The sequence below is a fragment of the Camelus dromedarius genome, chromosome 34 (assembly GCF_036321535.1).
Source record: "Camelus dromedarius isolate mCamDro1 chromosome 34, mCamDro1.pat, whole genome shotgun sequence".
NCBI lineage: Eukaryota > Metazoa > Chordata > Mammalia > Artiodactyla > Camelidae > Camelus > Camelus dromedarius.
In genome coordinates this window covers 2,779,521-2,788,847 of record NC_087469.1, presented here as the reverse complement: position 1 = coordinate 2,788,847, position 9,327 = coordinate 2,779,521, and the positions used below count along the sequence as shown (strand labels likewise).

The 9,327-nt window shown below is 39.9% G+C and overlaps 1 pseudogene; it reads right to left on the bottom strand.

Moving 5' to 3' along the window:
- Window positions 1-7,686: 7,686 nt before the first annotated feature.
- On the bottom strand, window positions 7,687-8,975 carry LOC105096593 (elongation factor 1-alpha 1-like; annotated as a pseudogene).
- Window positions 8,976-9,327: the final 352 nt, after the last annotated feature.

Below are 9,327 nucleotides of genomic sequence, written 5' to 3'. Positions count from 1 at the left end.
CCATCTGCTTGTCTCCATCTCTCCAGCCATCACCTAGTCCACCCTGATCTCTGCTATGTGGTTGACAGCAACGGCTTTCTGACTTCTTTCTATACCTATTCCTGTCCACCTTCTAAAAAGCAGTCAGTGATTATTTAAAAATAAACACCTGCCGTATAACTTGCCTGCCTAAAACAATGCAGTGACTTTCTATGGCTCTTCAAATAAAACCCAAACCTGTTGTCATATGGCCTTTGAATTCTATTCTGGGTCTATCTGCTAAACCTACCTGCTTACCCCTCACCTCCTTGTTGTTACTCGCTGGGCACATTGACCCTCTTCCCAGTCCCTGAACTGGCTAAGATGTTTTCACCTCACTACCAGCTGTTCCTTAGCCTAGAATGCTTAACCCCCCTAATCATAGACTGACCGATTTTTCTTGTCATTCAGATTCTGCTCAGAGATGTCTTTCTTGGTCATGCAATTTAAAGTATCCATCCAACATTTTCTCTTATGTCAACCTATTTTCAGTTTTGTACAATGCTTAACATTATATTCTTTTTTTTGTTTGTTTATCTGTTCCCTTGTCTGGTTATTATCTATTTGCCTCTGCTAGAATGCTCTGTGAGAGCAGAGATCTTGTCTCTTCGGTTCACTGGTGTATTCCGAGAGTTTAGACAGTATCTGTCACTTAAAAGGTATTTTAAAAATGTTTGAATGAATGAATGAAATGTCTCCAGACCCCAAATTCAATCTCTAACAACTAAATCAGCCTATAAACAACTGCCAGATTAAGTGCTTAAAAACATCTATTTCAACAAGTTGCTGCCTATCTAAAACACTCCAGAGATGCTACTTTGCCAAGAGAATATAATCCAAACTGCTCAGCACAGCGCACAAGACCACGCAATCTGGTCTCCGCTTGCCTCTCCGGTCTCATTTCTCACTGAGCCCCGCTCTGTGCCCAGTGACCGGCTAGAGGCCTGATGACCACCATGTTCAAGGTGTCATGCTGTCTCATGCTCCTGTGTCTTTGATCCATTTCTTCTAAATATATGGACTGCCCTTTCCCCTGATGACCCCTCTCACTCCAATCCCCTTATTTACTCAGTTTTTAAGATACAGCTCAAGTCAGGAAGCCATTCTGACCCCCTATTATCCCAAACTCCAGTCTTTTCCTCTGTCGATGATACTTGTCTCCATTTTTCTGCTGTAATCCTTCACGGCTCCTATTTGCTTTCATGTCTGTCTCTCTGCTTGGACTCTAAACTCCACGACGGCAGACATGGTGTTATATATCGTATCATATTATATATCATAGTGTATATATAATTTTATTTCCTGATATGACTCATGGTTGGCCGTTGCAGAGATGTTAGTTGACTGACTCACTGAGCGTATAGATCAAATTATTTTACTTGTCATAAAAATGCAAGGAACTTGAGAATGCCTGACATCACTTGCCATTGGGGTTGACAGATGCTACTCATTATGTTGTGTTTACTGTAGCTTGGGCCCCAAGGCATGATAACTCAGTTGAGTGAAGATGAACGTTTTCAAACTCTCAAGAAAGATGCGCTCTGGGAGAACAGAGTCAATCTATCACCTACCACCAATACTTAGATCATCACAGGGGAAATGAATGAGGCTGGCGAGAATTTGAAATACTTAAGGAAAAGTTGATTAAAGAAGGCTTCGTGAATGATTAATTATACAATTTAATGTCTGTGGGAGAGAATTTTACTGACATTTAAATAAATGCCAACAAAACAAGCTACAATTAAGCATTTGCCATGGCAAATAAAGCATCATCAAGGTATTTGTTCTGAATCATGGTTATATAAAAATGGTGTGTGCAACTCTGAAGTCAATGTTCATGTTAGGTGTGACTCATTGACTGAAGTCTTGCATTATGGACACTTTTGTTTTTACCTAATAATTGCAAGTCCTGGTATGCAAAGGGGAGTGTACTTTAGCCCCTTTCCCTGGGATCCCAGCCCTTCTTCAGTCTGTTTTCTGGTTTCCAATTATCTCTGCTTTTATTAACAACTTTTCATTAAGTCTCCAGTAAACTTTTTTTAAAAATTTTTTTGGGGGGGTAGGTAATTAGGCTTGTTTATTTATTTAATTTATGGAGGTACTGGGGATTGAACCCAGGACCCCGTGCATGCTAAGCATGTGCTTTACCAATGAGCTAGACCCTCCTCCCCTTCCAGTGCCCTTCTGATGAACATATTCTGTGGCTCCAGCTTACCTGAGTCTTTGACGTATTTAATTCATTGATTCTAATATTTATTTATTATACATTATGTGTTCATGTTAGGTATTGATTTGTTGTGCAGTAATAAAAATGAAAGGAACTTCCCCTCCTAAAAGCAAAAACCAACCAATAAAAACCCACTCAACAAAATCTCCAAACACACACACACACACAAACCCCAAACAAAACATAAAAACAAAAATCAGACCGAAGTAAACAGCAACAAACTAGATAGCTAAACAACAACAAATGAAACTAAAAAACAGACTTGGTTCCTGACCTCACATATTCTATCATCTTGTAAGAAAACAGACTTATAAGCACAGAGGTAAGCATTTAATTGCATTGTGGTAAGTGCTATAAAAGAAAAACACATGGTGTTCTTAGCAACGATAGTGGGGAATCCAACTTGAATTGGGGATAAAGGCAACACCTCTGGGAAACAGCCCTGAAGGAGGAGAAGGGAGAAAGAAGTCCACTCGGAGAGAGAAGAATGGATGATAGCTCGGAACATACGTTTGATTGGACCACACATGAAAAATATGAATCCTTGGAGCCAAATTACTGAGGCATACATGTAAGGAATGTGGACTGTATTATGCAGCTACCCCAGCAGAAGAAAGAGAAAGAACTTAGCTCCATCAAGACACTGATTCTGCTTTCTTTCATCCAACACACCCGAGAATTTCTGAGGAAACTGTATTCCCTTCTGACGTATAGCAGACACTCCCTTAATCCTTGATGGCACATCAATGCAGGATACGTCCATGGCCTCAGGACTGGTGAAGATGAAATCATTGGCTGAAAATTGTGTTCTGTGTCTAGGACTGCAGACAATAAGTAAGAAAGAGAAACTGATAGTTTTTGTGGAAATGAAACTTCCTTTGTGTGGTTAGCACATGTGATTAAAACAAAAACTGCAAAGTGTACTTGCCACACTGCTTGGGATTTTCTGGATCTTTGGCACTTTCATTCCTTGTATATAAGTAGGGAAAAGGTCTTTTTCTTTCTCCTTTTAAAATTTTTAAAAAATTTTCCTAAGGCATTATTCTCAAACTTACCTACACATCAAAGCTCCCCGGGTCACTCTGAAAACTCTGTGTGTCTTGGCAGCACTTCAGGACCTCCTTACCAGTGTTTCTAGGATAGGTTTAGGCATCGGTAGTTTAAAAAGCTTCCCAAATGATTCTGATGTGCTGCCTAGGGTAAGAACTATTTAAGTAAATCTTTATTTACCTCCTATCTCTTTTGTCTTTTTAAAACATCCCTTTTCTGGAACCCTTCTACAATGTTGGTGGGGATGCAGTTTGGTGCAGCCATTATGGAAAACAGTATGGAGATTCCTCAAAAAAAAAAAAAAAACCAAACTAAAACTAGACTTAACATATGATCCAGCAATCCCAGTCCTGGGCATGTATCTGGAGGGAACTCTAATTCAAAAAGATATATGCATCCCAATGTTCATAGAAGCACTATTTACAGTAGCCCAGACATGGAAATTTTCATCAACAGATGACTGGAAAAAGAAGCTGTGCTATATTTATACAATGGAATATTACTCAGCCATAAAAAAGATTAAAATAATGTCACTTGTAGCAATGTGGATGGATCTGGAGATCATAATTCTAAGTGAAATAAGCCAGAAAAAGAAAGAAAAATACCATCTGATATCACTCATATTGGAATTTTAAGAAAAGAAAGAAAGAAAAAAGAAAACAGTAATGAAATTATATACAAAACAGAAACAGATGCAGACATAGTTAATAAACTCATGGTTATCAAGGGGAAAGAGGCTAGGAAGGGATAAACTGGGAGTTCGAGATTTGCAAATACTAACTACTATATATAAAATAGATAAAAACCCAAATTTCTTCTATACAGCACAGGAAACTATACTCAATATCTTGGAGTAATCTAGAATGAAAACGAATTTGAAAACAAATATATGTATGTATATGTGTGACTGAAACATTTTGCTGCACACCAGAAATTGACATAACATTGTAACTGACTATACTTCAATAAAAAATAAAAATAAAGCATCCCTTTTCTGAAAATTAAATGAACACTGAAAATACTGGAAACTGAAACGATCAGATTTCTTAACATAAAAAGGAGGAGCCTGGAAACTTCCATGAGAATGTTTGCCATGTTGCTGTGCGGCCCTCGTCAGCCTGCCTTGTAAGTGGTGATGAATGGCTGGGCTGCAGGCCCTGGTAGGCAAGTCTGGCTTTGGCTGGAGGGCTTGACAGGGTTTCCCCAACATTCTCACTCCTCAGAGCTTCTGCACAACTCCCCAAGTCTACAGCAGTCCTCTGTCTGGCATCCTCTGCCTTTGACAGACCACATGTTCCAATCAGGCCTTCTGAAAATAGGGTCCCTTGGAGTCATACTTGCTTCCCCCTTTTGCTGTTACTCCCCCAACTTTGCTCTCAAATTCCAGTATAGGTACACGACCCTTGATCTGCAACCCTTGGGACCAGACGTGTCCTGGAACTCAGCCTGTCTTAGACTGGAAAGGTTGACTCTGCATTCAGTTTTTATGTACCTCTCTTAGCGTGGCTTGAGGAGCATGCTGTAGCCAGGCATTTTCCTGTTTCTTCAGGAAATCACAGGACCACTCCTAGGAAACAGGATGAATAATGACTGCAGACAGCCTCACGTCTGTTCAGCTCGGATTTTGCCACCAAATGCTAGACCTTTATGAATGAAACAACTTTAGACCCAGAGAGGAATGAAAGACCTGTGGTAGCAGCATTATTTAAAAACTTGTTTTGCAAGGTTGCCTCTTCACTAACTTTACCTCTTTGCCTGTAACACAAACAGAGCAACATGAACTTAAACCGATTTCCATTCCCAAAGTCAGTTGCTTTCTGAGTGTCCATACTTTTCCATTGGTCAGAAATGGAAACCCCAGATAACCTTAGAATAAAACTAAAATAGATGAAACAGATGGACATTTAGAAGCTGTTACCTTTGAGCCTTGGTGACTCAAGCTCAGAAAACGACATAGGTGACTTAAATTTCAAGTGGGCCATTTTGCTCATGGTCATCCTGCTAGAGTTACTAACTCTTCTTCAGCCTTCAGACACCTTTCCTCCCTGTAATTGTAAGCAATTTAATTTTCATCATTGTATTAGCTGAATTTCTGTTGTGTTGGCCTTCCTTGTAATCGTTCAGGACAGGAGGCTGGGGGGCCCCAGGGGAAGGTGGGCGTGTTGTAGAGACTGAACTGTTAAATATTGTGTGATCTCATTGTTTTCAGAGGCTGGTGAGGCTCAAGGGGGCTCTGAGTCATGTGCATTTCTTTCCCTATTCGATGCTAGATCAATCAAAATAGGAGGATCCTTTTCTGCATCTAACTTTCTTTAAATCTAAATATCTCAGCTACCAAGACATTGGTGGTATTTGACATTTTTCCTTTTATTCATAAAACATAAGCACTAGGAAACACCTTAAGTGACTCAGAGTCTCTGGGTTAGGGGAGTGTCTTGGGTGCTTGAGTAGGACAAATGGCTGTTCCAGTGGTCAATTAAAAGGCACTTTTATGAGAAAAAAAATACTTCCTCAAGAGGGATTTCCCAGTGATCAACCCATGGTCACGCTACTCTGCACATGGTACCTACTGCTGCTTTGCGGATTAGTTCAATACACATCTTAGCCACTCTTTACGACTAGATTTTCTTCCCTGTGTACTCCTTTGAACACGTCGTATAGTGTGGATGGTTTAAAAAATTATTTTGCTTTTTTAAACATTGATAGCAGAATTTCTGCTGGGAGTAAGTGGTCTTAAAAGCAGAAAATACCTTGGAATATTTGAGTTATGAAAAAACAAGCCCACCACAGATTCAGAGTGGGAGCAGAACCAATGGAGGGCAGAATTAACTTTGCAGTAAAAAAAAAAGTTGTTGGTGGCAGAAGGGGACAGAAAGGAGAGAGGATGGCTGAACCACACGGGAAAATAGCCTAAGACTTTCTAGAACAAGATGACTATTATTCAATTCTAATTGCTATGGGTTGGCAGAGCAAACTCCTCTATGTCTTCATTTCCCCAAACTTTTTGTAAAATCTGCTACACAAAGGCTCTGTGTGCACAATTTTGTTTGTTTGTGTTTAAAAGGAAGGAAGGTAGCTCAAGAACCCAGACAATAAAGAAGAAGTTGCGAGATGCCAAGTGGAGAACAAGAAGTCCATTGAAGCAGGAGGTGGTCGTGAGAACATGAAGTCCCCAGGAATAGACAGAAATCTTGGAGGGAGATTTGGACTTTCAACACAAGGTGTGTTGGTGGAAACCAGTCTTGTCTAGGCTTTAAGAAGCAGGGTGACCCTGAATGTAATCTAGATTAAGCAGTATCTGGTAAGCAAAGGTTACAAATGGCATTAAAAAGGATAAACACTGGACTTAATAGAATGTTACAGTTTTGCAGAATGAAAAGAATCCTGGAGAAGACATTAGAAGTTCTGAGTTTGAATTCTTTATTTTTCTTCAAGTAGCTTTATTTTCTCAATAGCTTTATTTTTCTAGACTCTAGATACAATGAACTCTAGCAGGGCAGTGATTACTACTTAATAATAGGTCCTTTAAACTACTTCAATGTTTGTAAATGTGAGAATGCACATTCCAATAACTGTGAAACTAAAATTTGAGATTATACCAACAAATTTACTCAATGTTGATATAACTACACAAAATGTTGTATGTAACACATGGACTTCAATATTACAGAATTTGATCTTCTTACAAGAGCTCATCTACAAACAAAAATACTATTTTGCTTGTCTGTCCTAACCTAAGGGGTTGCAACCAACAGACTCCCACAGCTTTTCACTGTGTCCTCAAAAAAACAGAGATGATTCTTCCTCTTAGACAAGGTGAAAAAACCCAAAATTCCCACCAAGAAAACAAAATTAACCCAGAATTATCAAATTTTGATGTCAAAGGATGGAACACCAAAAATAAACTATGGATGACTCTTACTTATATCTTTTACCTAAATAAGACTATAGGAATTTACAGTCTTGACCAAAAAAAGACACAGGTTTCTCATTAAACTTTGTTTTCATGGGTCTTAAAATTCTGTGATAGATTTTTGGTCAAGGTGTTTCCATTAAAATGTCCTGATTTTAAAGACTAATGAAACTGCCATACACACACGAAACAAATGATCCACAACCTTTTCCTTTCCTTCTGAAGGTTTTATGATGCAGGTCGTTAACTAGTCTTTTACCATTAACCTTAAAGGGTCGACAGAAACAAACAATTCTTCCACTGACTAAGACTGGGATATTATTCACTTAGCTTTCTTCTTTTAAAAGAAATATTTTCTTTTAAGTTTTGTTTATTTTTGAGGAGGAGGCAATATTTATTAATTGTATTTATTTATTATCACTATTATTTTTTATTTAATGGAGATACTGGGAATCGAACCCATGACCTTGCACATGATAAGCATGAGCTCTACCACTGAGCTATACCTCTCCCCCTTCACTTAGCTTTCTGAACTTTCTGGGTAGACTTGGTGACCTTCCCAGCTTCTGTTGCCTTCCCATCCACAGCTTTGATGACCCCCATGGCAACTGTCTGAACAGCAATACGACCCAGAGGAGGGTCCTCAGGAAAGCTCTCAACACATATGGGCTTGTCAGGACCCCTTTAGATCATGGCAGCATCATCAGATTTACAGAATTTGGGGCCATCCTCCAGCTTCTTTTCAGAATAACAATCAATTTTCTTCTTCAGCTCAGCAAACTTGCAAGCAAACATGAGCTGTGTGTCAATCCCTCACGGGTGTGTAGGCTGCATTGATTTGGCCTTGGTGGTTCAGGATAATCCCCTGAGCTGGGAAGCCTGCTGCTTCCACTGATGGGTCACTTTTGTTGTCACCAGCCACGGTGCCACAGTGAACAAATTTGGCAGGCACATTCTTGACGTTGATGCCCACCTTGTCCCTAGGATGAGCTTCACTCAAAGCTTTGTAATGCATTTCAACAGACTTCACTTGTGACATTGACTAGAGCCAAGGTGTCTATTATGCTGAGTTTGGTAACATCAGTCTTTGCAGGGACAGTGCTAATACTACCAATTTTGTAGGCCTTCTGGAGGGGAAGATGCCAAGGGCTTGTCAGTCGGAAGAGTTGGTGGCAGGATGCAACCCAGAGCTTCATGCAGTGTGGTTCCACTGACCTTGCCATCTTTATGGGGACTTTCCATCCCTTGAATCAAAGCATGTTTGCACTTGGCTCCAGCATGTTGTCACTATACACATGGTCATGTCTAACCAGAAAATGCTACTGTGTTGAGGTTTAGACAACTTTCTTAGTGTAGGTGCAGACTTCTTTAATGATTTCCTCCCATCTCTTTTGGCTGTAGGGTGGCTCAGTGGAATCCATTCTGTTAACACCACTTAGCTATTTCACCCCTAGTCTGTAAGCCAGAAGACCCTCACGTGTCTTCCCGTTCTTGGAGATACCTGCTTCAGTCTCACCAAGACCAACCAGGAGAGCACAGTCAGCCTGAGCTCTGTGTACAGTCATGTTTTTGATTGTCTCTGGGTCCTGGGGCATCAGTGACAGTCACATACTACTTGCTGGTCTTGAATTTCTAAAGGAAATATCAGTAGTGACACCATGCCCACGTTCAGCTTTCAGTTTATCTGAGACCCAGGCATACCTGGAGTCCTTTCCCATATCAGCAGCCTCCTTCTCAACTTGTTTTTTTGGTTCATTTGTTGATCCCATCATATCTTTAGATCAGATGGCCAGAGTTGGTAGACTTGCTCTAATCTGTGTGTCCAGTGATGACAATGTTGATATGAATCTTTTCCCTCCTCACTTTGACTTAGATTTAATCATAGCACCTGTGTTCTGGAGGCAAATCCACTGTGAAAAAGTAGGTTTGAATTCTGTGGCATCAACCAATTATGTGACTTTGGGAAGATGCTTAATTTTCTGAGCTGCTGTTTTCTTACCTGTCAAAGGAGAGAAGATATAATTATCGGTTCTCCTATCTGTAAAATGGATCGAATGGTAACTAAGATACCCTAGGAAGGAGCACAGAATGTGGAATCAGAAATATCCACATAAAATAT